A 12,566-nucleotide genomic window follows, 5' to 3' on the forward strand; every position below is an offset into this window, starting at 1 on the left:
GGAAACTGAGGCAAACAGGATTAAGTGACTTGTCCAAGATAACATAACTAGAAGTATCTGGGGCTGGATTTGAACACAGTAGATGAGTCTTACCTGACTCCAGGCCTGGCCTTCCATTTAATGCACACAAACCATAGAGCAAAGGGGTAAATTTCTCTTTTTTCAAGCCTGTTTTGGAAACACTCAAAGGATTTTCCATATATCATCTAATTGATTCTCAGGACCTTATGCCTCCTATGGAAGTAGGGAAAATAACAAATATTAATACCTCCATTTTTAAAATGACAAAACTGACAGGTTGGCTGACTGGAGAAATCTATAGGGATTTAGAAGAATAAAACTCAGGTAATCTTTGAAACCAAGCTCAACCCTTGTCAACCTCTTTCCCCCTAAGGAATATTTTCTAAGGCTACTAGGAGAGATGTTTAATTAGAAGGTACCATATATCATATTGATTCAAAATGTTTTTCTATTCACCTGACAACTGGGTTTGTGTGGAAATTGACATTGCAAAGCCTTAAGAGGACAGTGAAACTGCCAATCACTCTGGCTACAAACAGTCACAGACTCTCATAGTTGGAAGAGACCTCGGTGGTGGGTTACTTTTACCCCTTTAACTAAATAAGAGTCCCCTTTATAACATGCCCTGAAAAGTGGTTCAGCAGAAGGGCATTGAGAAGAGGGGCTGTCTCATTTTTGTCTTTACGTCCCCTCGCTGGAAATATATCTAGGTTCTTAACATCCATCAAAGTCAATTGATTTAAGTTAGTCCATCCAGTGTTTGTCAGAAGACCTCTCTCATTGGGAACCTATTCCTTCCTAAGACAACGTACTCCACTTTGGAATGACAGCAAGCCCTGCATCATTGGCTCTTAGAAGGATAGCCGGGGACCGTAGACGGTATATTGGACTTATTGCCTAATCTGCTTTCCTCACACTGGCTTTAGGTTCTGGGCATACTATTAATCACAACCGATGATGCTGGGGAAATAGACCGAAGAAGAATGAGTCTCTCAGATGTTTTCTTTTCCTTCATAGAAACTTATGGTAGATTTAGCTTTACTAAAACATATGTTTAAAAAACCATCCGCCTAAAGCTTGAAATATACATGGTCCTACTGTCATCATCATTCCTGATTGTCATCAAGGTAGGTGGCCTACATCTGTGAAAAGATTTTGGTGCATATTGTCATTGAATCAAAGACTGGTGGGTCATTATCACTACGACCAACCACCTTCATCATCATAGCTAGCATTTCCATAGTGCTTTTTTCCCCCAGGGCAATGAGGGTTAAGTGCCTTGCCCAGGGTCACACAGCTAATAAGTGTTAAGTGTCCTGAGTCCGAATTTGAACTCAGGTCCTCCTGAATCCAGGGCCGGTATGCCACCTAGCTGCTAGCTGCCCCCTTCCCCCCCCTGCCCCCACCCAGTGCTTGAAAGTATAAAAAGCACTTTCTCTGCATTATCTCATTTGGTCATCACAACAATCCTATGAAGTAGGTACTGTTATTATCACCATTTTACAAATGACCAAACTGAGTCTGGGAGAGGCCAAATGGTTTGTCCAGGGTCACACAGCTAGTGTCTTCCACCTGGATAAAGGAATGGAAACCCAGAGAAATACATTGACTTGCTCAAGCTCTCATGACTGCTTAGTTCTCAACAACATGCCCTGAATATACCCCCTTCCTTAGGGGTTCAGGCTCTGGGGTTGCCTCTGCTGTGGTCAGAACTGAATGTTGTGACTAATACAGAGATATGTTTTCCATGACCATGCCATGTGCATAACCGATAGCAAATAGCTTGCAATCTCAGGGAGGGGAGAGAGGAGGGAGGGAGAGAATTTGGAACACAAAATTTTTAAAAAATGAAATTTAAAATTGTTTTCATGGAATTGGAAAAAATATTAGAATAAAACTCTAAAAGACAGAGCAATGACCAGTTACAACATAAACTATAATTATATCCTGCAAAAAAAAACCCCAATTCAACTGGATGTTAGCATGGAATGAGGACATGTATTGTGCTGCTCCAAGTGTGTTTCCTATCTTCTGGAGCTGAGGCTTTCACAGAGATTTCATAAGCCAGAGGTGATTTTAGAAGAGATCATAGATTTAGATCTGGAAGGGACCTTAGAGACAACCTAGTCCAACCCTGTCATTTTTACAGAGGGATGAAACTGAGGCTCAGATATGGAAGTGACTTATCTAAGGTCACACACATGTCCCAGCCAGGATTTGAACCCCTGGTCCACTGTCTATTTTCCACTGCACTGTTTTTTTGTTTTTTTTTTTTTGTGGGGGGAGGTTTGCAGGGCAATGAGGGTTAAGTGACTTGCCCAGGGTCCACACAGCTAGTAAGTGTCAAGTGTCTGAGGCCGGATTTGAACTCAGGTACTCCTGAATCCAGGGCCGGTGCTTTACCACTGCGCCATCTAGCTGCCCCTGCACTGTTTTTTTATTGTAGTCAAGCACAGCAGTCCAACCTCCCCCCCCCCCCGCCCCGTCCCCAAATTGGAAATCTGAAAAGGAATCTAATTCAGGATTGACTAAAAGTCTTCTGGTTGTTCAAAAATGGCAAGTATAACCTTTGACTTTCAAAGCAGTTCCCCCCCCTCAATTTTTCTTGCTCATTCAGTTTCCCTTAATGAGTGATGAAGTCTAATCCTCCTGCTGCTTCCAGTGTCACCAAATGACCTTTTCAGTAATGGCTCTCCTGATGCAAAAGGAAATGGTTTTCTGTTACTTGCTGAGTCTCCATGTCTGTACCTGATGGCTTCTATCATCATACTACCTGACTTGGTGTTAAACATTGTTCCAAAGGGTTGCCCGAATGCTTGGAACTCAGTTAACACTGAGATAACTTTACCCTGATGCCTGTACAGCAGCCCTGATCGTCAGGCTAATGGGGGTATGTTTCAGGGCTTGGAAACCCCCTTTTCCTGTGCTTGAGAAAAAAAAAAGAATTCTGACCCATTGGGAAGCACTTAAGTTAGATTCACCTCCTAACTTATTAGGTGTTAGATCATCTTAGACATTAATGGTTGCCTCCAGTAAAGAACCAAAAGTTATTATAGGTTTTCTTTCTTCCCTCTCCTTCCTATTCTCAGTTCTTTATTTTATTAACAATCTATTTATTTATTTATCTATATATTTATTTATTTGTTTATTTATTTATTTATTTTTGTTTGCTTATTTATTTATTTGTGGGGCAATGAGGGTTAAGTGGCTTGCCCAGGGTCACACAGGCTAGTAAGTGTCAAGTGTCTGAGGCTGGATTTGAACTCAGGTCCTCCTGAATCCAGGACCAGTGCTTTATCCACTGTACCACCTAGCTACCCTCTCAGTTATTTAAAGATAAAGAACCAGGGAATTGACTGTCCAGAGACCTAGAGTCCATTCCCAGCTCTGTCGGGGAATCATTGTGTGACTTTAATGTCACAAAGCCAGAAAATTACTGATAATGAGGAAACCTGCACATTTTCCTTATTAGTGTAATTGGAAGAGAAGCTAAGCCCTCGTTTGTTAATTGATTAATTCTTTACTGAAGGCTTCACCTTTGGGAACCTGTTTTTTATCTATCATAGAAAAATAACACATTGCCTGTATAATTCTCTGCAAACCTGAGGTCACTGAAATTGTTATTTGGGGTTTTTTTGCTTGTTTGTTTGCTTTTTCAATTTTAATAACTGTGTTTCCATATATAATACTCTATATTGTAAACTGAATACTGTTATCCAGTACTGTAGGTATACTGTAGTTCAGTACTCTATTTCCTTAGTAATTAGCATTTTATGTTATATAAAGCTTTAAAAACAAACTGTTGTGGACAGGGTCCAAAATAATAAAAATGATTAACATTATTTAGTACTTACTCTGTGCAGTTTGCTTTTACAACGATCTCATTTGATCCTCACAACAACCCTGGGAGGCAAGTGGTATTATTATCTTCATTCTATAGGTAAGAAAACTGAAGTAAATAGAAATTCAATGACTTACCCAGGGTCACACGCCTAGTGAGTGTCTGAGGACAGATTTGAAATCAGGTCTTCCTGACTCCATCCAGGTCCAGCACATGTGTCAGCATCTTACTTTTGGAAATTCTTTTACATTTTCAAGTATATGGCTAAATCATGCATCCTAGCTTTAAAACTGACTGACTGTGTGACCCCCAAAAAAAATAATATAACCTTCCTGGGACTTCAGTTTCCTCGTCTGCATATGAGAGATCACAATTGCTTGCCTTACTGGCTTCACAAGGGATGTTGTACAGTGAGGGAAACCCTGTTAAGCCATAAAGTACTGTATAAAACCTCAAGTGAGATATAAACTGCTATGTGACACCCTCCCCTCATTTGTTTCTAGAATTATTAGTTCAGGTCCTTATCTCTTCATATTTGTAGTATTGTAATATACCCTGATAACTGGTTTCTCGGATACCAGTTTTGTCTCTCTTCCATCCATCCTTCTGAGAGCAGCATCAACCCCAAGGCGCAGGGGACAAATAGCTCTCTCCAAAGAACTAAAATCAATATTTTCTGGAGAAGTGCATGATGAGCTACATCATATAAGCATAAAGGAACTCCAGAGAACAAGAGGAAGAGATGTCCCCAAGGAGTTTCATGCCAGGAAAGAGAAAACGACTGATTAGGAAGCCAGAATGAGAGAGCACACGGAGGAAACAGATCTGTTTTGGTCGTGGAGGGTTGGCAGAGAGTTGTTACTCTACAACAGAGAGGCATCCACCAACCCCATTTGCTTCTTCTTTCTCTAACCCTTTATTGATGGTGCCTGTGGATGCCCATCCCTTAGAGAACAAGAAGATTCTTCCTCTTAGTGGTTCCTGCATTTGTACCCTCCAGTCATCAGGAGAAAACAAGGAAACGCCAAGCACATTGAATAGACCCCCAGGCTGGGTGGAGGGAAAGTACACAGGGGTCCTGGGAGGCAGCAGTTCTATTGTCCCAAGCTCCAAGCTTTAGCCAATGTGCCAAACAGGGTAAGAAGGAAGAAGGCTGGCGGCAACTTGCCCCAGGCAGTTAAACTCTCCATCCTTATGAGCCGCCATTGCATCTGTATCTCTTTATGAAAGAGATACTTTATTGCTTGAGTGCCTGCCTTAGATGCTGATTTCACTCTCCCCTACGTTTCTAGGCACTTGTGACATGTTTGCTAAGTTATACTTTGGGGTCCCATTCTACTTCTTCTTTTTTTTTTTTTGCGGGGCAGTGGGGGTTAAGTGACTTGCCCAAGGTCACACAGCTAGTAAGTGTCAAGTGTCTGAGGCCGGATTTGAACTCAGGAACTCCTGAATCCAGGGCCGGTGCTTTATCCACTGAGCCACCTAGCCGTCCCCCCCCCCTTCTACTTCTGATGTAGTGAGTGGGAAGGGAGCTCTCACACTCTAGGGTAGGACATCTCCAAAAGATTTGCCTGGGGTATTTGGGTCCTTTTTCTTGCAGATCCTTTTATTGTCTAGAACCGAGGCTGTGAGCTGACAAAATGTAGGTGGTTCTGAGAAAATGCAAACCCTCACGACCCCTGGAACAGTAATACAAAGGAAGCAGCATATGGCACCTGCTGTTGGTGAGGGTGTTGTGTCTCCCCATCCTGCCTCGCTTCAAATACCAGAATTCTGGGATGACTCGAGAGCTCAGAGAGCACCGTATATGGCAAAGCGTCCATCGATTCTTTGGATGATAAAGATTTTTCATGATAAAACTCCCCTAAGAGAGAAAGAGACTCAACAGTACCATGTGTCTAGCTCTGGGAGGGTTTTTAATCTGAGGTCCATGGACCCTTATGTGGATAAATTCAGAGGGTCCATGAATTTGAAAAAAAGGAAACACGCATTTATTAAGCACCTTTTATGTTCCAGGTATTGTGCTAAGCACTTTACAAATATCATCTCATTTGATCCTCACAACAACCCTAGGGGGTAGGTGCTATTATTATTTCTACTTTGCAGCTGAGAAAACTGAGGCACATGGAGGTTGTGACTTGAATAGGGTCACACAGCTATTAAGTGTCTATGGCCAGATTTGAACTCAGGTCTTGGTGGGAGGAGGTGATGATTGGTGAGATCTACCAATCTGGCTTCTAAATGACTCCTCTCAGACCTTGTGAGTGAAGCAATAAACTAAAACTAAAACCTTTCCAGGTATCAGTTTTCTTCACCACAGAGAGTATAGATAAACTCTCTAAGGTCTGTTTTACCTACAGATTCTAAGACTCTATGTTTCCTTAAACTTACTCCAAAGAAGTATTAAGGAAGGCACTAGGGAAAAAACCCCAGCAATTCAGCCCCCAACTGGTGGGATTAAAGTTATCTAGAATGCATTTTTGTTTTAAACCAGTCAATGGTTCTGGGACTTCTCTCAAGGCCGTATCAAGGGATGATCTTAGCATCATAGATTTAGAGCCGTAAGAGACCTCAGAAGTAGATCTCAGGCTACCCACCCCTTTCCCTTCCCTGATTTTACAGATGAGAAAACTCAGTTGCATTGAGTTAACTGACTTGCTCCAAGTCTCACAGTTAATAACAATAGCAGGATTTGAACTCAGGTCCTTTCAATGCTGCTTCCATTGGACTAATCAAACCTAAGCATCCTTGTGATGCCCCTTTTCGTCTCTTAACACACCATGATTGGAAATACTAGAAGCCATCTCATCCAAAGTCCATTCTTGGGTCTTTGAGCTCCCTATTGTGCACAATGTCATTGATCCTCTTCGATAATGAAGGACAAACACCAACAAGAAGTCCATGCACTGTATGCCCATCCATCCCTTCAAGCCTGCCAAAGCACCCCCAGGGCAACTTCCAGGAGAAATATACTTAGGTGGGAACAACAAATTCAGTCTTTTTTTTTCTGTTTCAACCTCTCTTGGCTAAATTCTTACACGTTTTTAGCTGCCACACCTCTATGAAACTATAAGCTATAAGTTAGTACAGTGACCTTTTCCAAAATAAACCTTCTAAACCAGGGCTAAAATTAACCACACTGATTAGCTTAGCCTACAGAAGTCACACATGAGACTGTGAAAAGAAACAATTTCTTTAACTAAAATGCATATTCATGACCCTTTCTGTATGTAGGACTAAATTAAGTACTGTACATTACTTTTTTTTTTTAATATTCAGGACAAATTCTCATGTCACTTACCAAAGTGACATCTGCATTTGATCAAATGTATTAAAATACTCTTTTGGATATAGATCTAAAAACTGCCTCTATATGACTTCCACCTGGCATTCCTGGTTCTGCCTTCTGACCCCAAGGAAAACAAAACTAAACTGTCTTCTACATGTCAGAACTTCAAATACTTGGAGATAGCTTCCTGCCCTCATTCTTCTCCAAACTAAATGTCCCCATTTCCTTCAAATGATCCTAGAATGATATGATTTTGAGTCCCATCACCATCTTGGTCACATACCTCTAGAACTCATTTCAAGCTGTCAATGACCCTTTTACAATGTAGTCCTCAAATGGGAGTATGACATTCCAGATGTTGTATGTTGTACTCGTCTCCCAAAAGGTCATATGAAAATGGTAGGACACATCCCAAGGCTAAAACATAAATGTAGTCATTTTTGTCTAAAGATTTTATTTTATTGTATAGAACTTGGAAAACCCTTTTTGAAAAATGTTAACTTGGATATTAGTACTTTTCCAGGGACAAATTTTTAAAAGGCAAAACTTGTCTGCTGAATTTCCCACATTGCAAGTCATTTGTTCTCCATGCTTAGCAAATATTAATTAATTTTGACATTATTATTAGCTATGTAGAGAGAGAGAATCCAATCTTATGGTAAAAGCAAAGTCTGGGGATCTAAGAGAACCTGACATTCTCACAGGATATGACTCACGAGTGACCTTGACTCATGTCTTTCACCTGGGGCTCCTGGGAGATAGAGATGGAAAAGAAGATCATAGACTGAGGGCTAGAAGGGACCTCAGAAGCCCTCATTTTTAAGCATCTCCCATGTGCCAAGCAGCAATGGATAGAGCTGCAAGCCTGGAGTCAGGAAGACCTGAGTTCAAACCTGGCCTCAGACACATATCAGCTATATGACCCTGGGCAAGTCACTTAACTCTCTTTGCCTCAATTTCCTCATCTGCAAAATGTGCTAGAAAAATAAAATGGAAAACCACTCAGTGGGGCAGCTAGGTGGCGCAGTGGATAAAGCACCAGCCTTGGATTCCGGAATACCTGAGGTTCAAATCCGACCTTAGATACTTGACACTAGCTGTGTGACCCTGGGCAAGTCACTTAACCCTCATTGCCCCACCAAAACCAAAAGAATAAAAAAATACACCCAAATGGGGTCATGAAGATTTGCACATGACTCAACAACAAAAATTTTGGCAGCTAGGTGACCTGGGTGGTCAAAACAAAGTATCTTCATTAGGGGTCTTAACCTTGTCACTGAAATCTCTGCCCTTTCATTTCATATGTGTTGAAGTCCAAAAACATTATTATTTGCAAGCCATGCAGTTCTCAAGAATATCATGAAGATGACACAGGCCTTGGGCCTGTAAAGAACTTTCATCTCTAAAGATAGTCAGAGGGACACAAAGGCCTAGATAAAGACAGAAGATTATTAATGTCATGGGGAGAGTAGCACAGTCGGGTTCAGTGCCTAGAACAGTGCCTTGCCCATGGCAGACTCTCAGTAAATATTTGGGAAACTTAATTCAGTTTAGAAAACAACATGGCGCATTGAGTGGAATGCTGGCTGGGGAGTCAAAGGACTTGAGTTTGAATCCTACCACCTGGGTGACCTTGGGCAAATCATTTAGCCTCCTTTGGCCTCAGTTTTCCTCCTCTGTTGGATGAAGAGACTGCGTTACATCAAAGGTGTCAGACATGTGGCCTGTAAGCCCACGAGGCTGACAGCACTCCCCTGAGCCAGATTAAAATGTAATTGGGAACTATTTAACAAAGTAAATAAAAATACACCATGACATGATGTTAATTTTGGGTTTTCTAAGTCAATATGCAGCCTACGGGGATCCTTATGTATGGTTTAGTGGCCTCCATTTCTATTTGACTTTGACATCCCTGACCTTGGGCTTCAAAGGTCCCTTCTAGCTTTTTATCAACTGGGAAAATCCCATCACCTTAAGGAAACCTAAGTTCTAGACCTGGTTCTGTTATTTCCATGAAACACTTTGGATTAGGAAATGTGCGATTCTGAATCCTGGTCTTAGCTCTTCCTCACACTGGCACTGTGGCTTTGAATGAGCCGTTTTTAAGTCAGGCATCTTCAGCTGCCTCAGTGGCAAACTGCTGCTAATATCTTCCCTGCCTGCCTTACATAAAATGAGGCACAAAGATGCACAAAAGTCTCTTTGGAAATTGTACAGATCTTCTGTAAAACACATCCAAGCACAGGGACAGTGCAGAATGACTTCCGGGCAAAAACACTACTATTTCTACTATTTTCCCCCTTAAATAAATGACAAAAACAACAGTCATATATTTGCCAATTCCTTCATCACATGGAATCTTTGCTGATAGCATGTTGTCATTTGGACTTGATAAGTGCAAAATTCTTAATGTATGCAAAGGGAAATTAGAGGCAGAAGGGTTTGGGGCTTGAATCCATAGGTCACATTGAATCAGTGGATGAAGGCAAGACATAAATAACTTAGTCTCCTTCAGGCAAGACACTGAGTGCGTAAAGCTATTAATGAGAATGCTGCAGCTGAACGTTAAGAGACTTATTGGCATCCTGAAATTAAAGTGTAATGGGGAAGATCATATTTAAAGCAATTCACACCTCCGCAATATTAATGTATACTTTTGGAATTGTTAAAAATGGGCAATAGCAGATTTCAAAAGCACCCTAGACAAAAACCTATGTGGGTATCGACAAAATATTAGGACCTATCACCTTGAGGCAGCTAAAACAGAGGAAGGAGATTGATTGACATACTTAGAGGATATGGTCAAAAACGTACAGAACTGCATGTTGGTTTTGTTCAATATCACTGAAATTGGGATACCTCTGGGTGGAGCCTATGAAGCAACTAAGATCCAAGAATAGGATCAAAGACCCTCCATGGGTGACATCCATATGACTTATCCAACAATGTTTTGTTTTGTTTGTTTGTTTGTTTGTTTTTAGTGAGGCAATTGGGGTTAAGTGACTTGCCCAGGGTCACACATCCAACAATGTTTTGAATAAGAAATATTGAACATTGACTGATGTGGATTGATCTGAGGAAACAGAAGTTTATAATGGCGATTCCAGAACTAGTCATTGGCACCACAAACTGCAGAAGGTTATTTTTTTTAATTTTTTTTATTATTTTCCAGTTACATATTACATACATAGATAGTTTTCAACATTTGTTTTCATTGGGATTTTTAGTTCCAAATTTTTCTTTTCTTCCCCCCTTCCCTCCCTCCTCTGCAAGACACAAAGCAGTCTGATATCGGTTGTATATGTGCAATCGCATCAAACATATTTCTATATAGTCATCTTGTGAAAGAAGAATCAGAGCACAAAGGAAAAACCTCAAACAAGAAGGAAAATAAACAGTCCAAAAGTAGAAAACAGTATCTTCAATCTGCATTCATAATTCACAGTTCTTTTTTTTTCTGGATGTTTGAGAACCTTTTCCATCACGAGTTCTTTGAAACTGTTTTGGATTGTTTCACTGCTGAGAAGAGCCAAGTCTATCACCACTGTTCATCACACAATGTTAGCTGTTACTGTGTACAATGTTCTCCTGGTTCTGTTCCTCTCAGTCAGCATCAGTTCATGTAAGTCCTTCCAGGGTTCTCAGAACTCCTTCTCATTGTTTCTTACAGTACAATAGTATTCCATTACATTCATATAACACAACTTGGTTAGCCATTCCCCTATTCTTTGCCACCACAAAGAGAGCTGCTATCAATATTTTTGTACATGTGGGTCCTTTTCCCCTTTTGCTGTGGTCTCTTTGGGATACAGACCTAGCAGAGGTACCACTGGGTCAAAAGGTATGAATAGTCCCATAGCCCTTTGGACATAGTTCCAAATTGCTCTCCAGAATGTTTGGATCATTCACAGATCCACCAACAATGTGTTAGTGTTCCAGTTTTTTTCACAGCTTCTCCAACATTTATTATTTTCCTTTTTTGTCATATAGCCAATCTGATAGGTGTGAGGTAGTAAGAAGGTTATTTTTTTTTTTTGGTGAGGCAATTGGGGTTAAGTGACTTGCCCAGGGGTCCACACAGCCAGTAAGTGCCAAGTGTCTGAGGCCGGATCTGAACTCAGGTCCTCCTGACTCCAGGGCCGGTGCTCTATCCACTGTGCACCTGCTGCCCCAGAAGGTTATTTTTTAAAGGAGACTGATTGAGTGGATCAATGTAGATTTGGAAAGAAATAGTAGAGGTCCATTACTGCCCATCTCATGAAGCCTGATGACTGTGATTTTACATCAGAAGTTCCCTAACTTTTATGGATAGACCTATGACAAACTCCAGGTACTACAAGTAAAGACCTCTGGAGAACTCACCAATAAACTAAACTATACTGGGGACCCAGACCATTATCATAGGCCAAACTGTTTGTCCACAATTTCCTAGATATAATACCAATTCATAAAAACTTAAGAACAACATTTTAAAAGGATGTCTGCATCCACTATACTACAATCATAATTCTCCAAGCTACTTGGAGGTATAAAGCTCTATAAACCCAGCATGTAGATTGCCCATACTGTTACTTTGCTGTCTTGCTGCAAGACAGGACAGTCTACCTCTTTTCTGATCATATAGCACTCTGATGACTTTTAATGTCAGTCCCAGTGTGCAATTCTTGGATAATGTACAGAGCTTGATTGGTTGATCTGTGTCTCTTCGCTGCCCTTCAGTAGATATACATATTTAAATTCTTTATACACTGGATTATCCCATGATTCTATCCTATAATTGTCATATTAATGAAAAATGCTACAATTTATTATTAACATAATAACTTTAGTAATAATATGTAGGTCTTATTAGAATTACCATATTAATTATATATAACAGTATTATATTACTTCAATATTACAAAGTAAATAAGTATAATAATTATAAGCATTTTTAATTGGTATTTTTACACCACAGCTGAAGGGATTTGTTTGGGGCTTAATTGAAGAAGGGCTAAATGAAAATCCTTTCCACGGCACCTGTATCATACATAATCTTCTCTGCCTGTGTGCAGCCCTCATCTGGAACATTTGGTAGTGCAATCTCCGAGGCAGGCATTATTGGATTACTGGGTAAACACACTCCGTCATTGCCTACTAAGTGTGTGGGAATTCTAAGAGTACTGCCCTGATGCATCAGTTATAAGTCTCACTGTAGGTGGAGAGGAAATTAAAGCTATTTATCAAAGAGCATTTTCCCCTTGATGGGAAAAGCGAACATTAATGCAACAAGTGATTGCACACAGGCCAAGAAAACATTCTGATAAACAGACTTGGAGGGGACTGAATTTCCTTTGCCTTCTCCCTTGGAAGAAGAAGTATAGAGGAAATAGAACCAGCTATTGGGTGTGTGTTGTCCTTTGAATGACAGTAGCC

The 12,566-nt window shown here is 40.6% G+C and overlaps 1 protein-coding gene across 5 annotated transcripts in view; it reads left to right on the plus strand.

The window, feature by feature from the left end:
• Window positions 1-12,566, plus strand: part of NEK11 (NIMA related kinase 11) — a 277,182-nt gene that overhangs the window by 177,678 nt on the left and 86,938 nt on the right. The gene's annotated exons all lie outside the window — the stretch shown is intronic.

This window comes from Dromiciops gliroides, chromosome 5 (genome assembly GCF_019393635.1).
Source record: "Dromiciops gliroides isolate mDroGli1 chromosome 5, mDroGli1.pri, whole genome shotgun sequence".
In the NCBI taxonomy this organism is placed as follows: domain Eukaryota; kingdom Metazoa; phylum Chordata; class Mammalia; order Microbiotheria; family Microbiotheriidae; genus Dromiciops; species Dromiciops gliroides.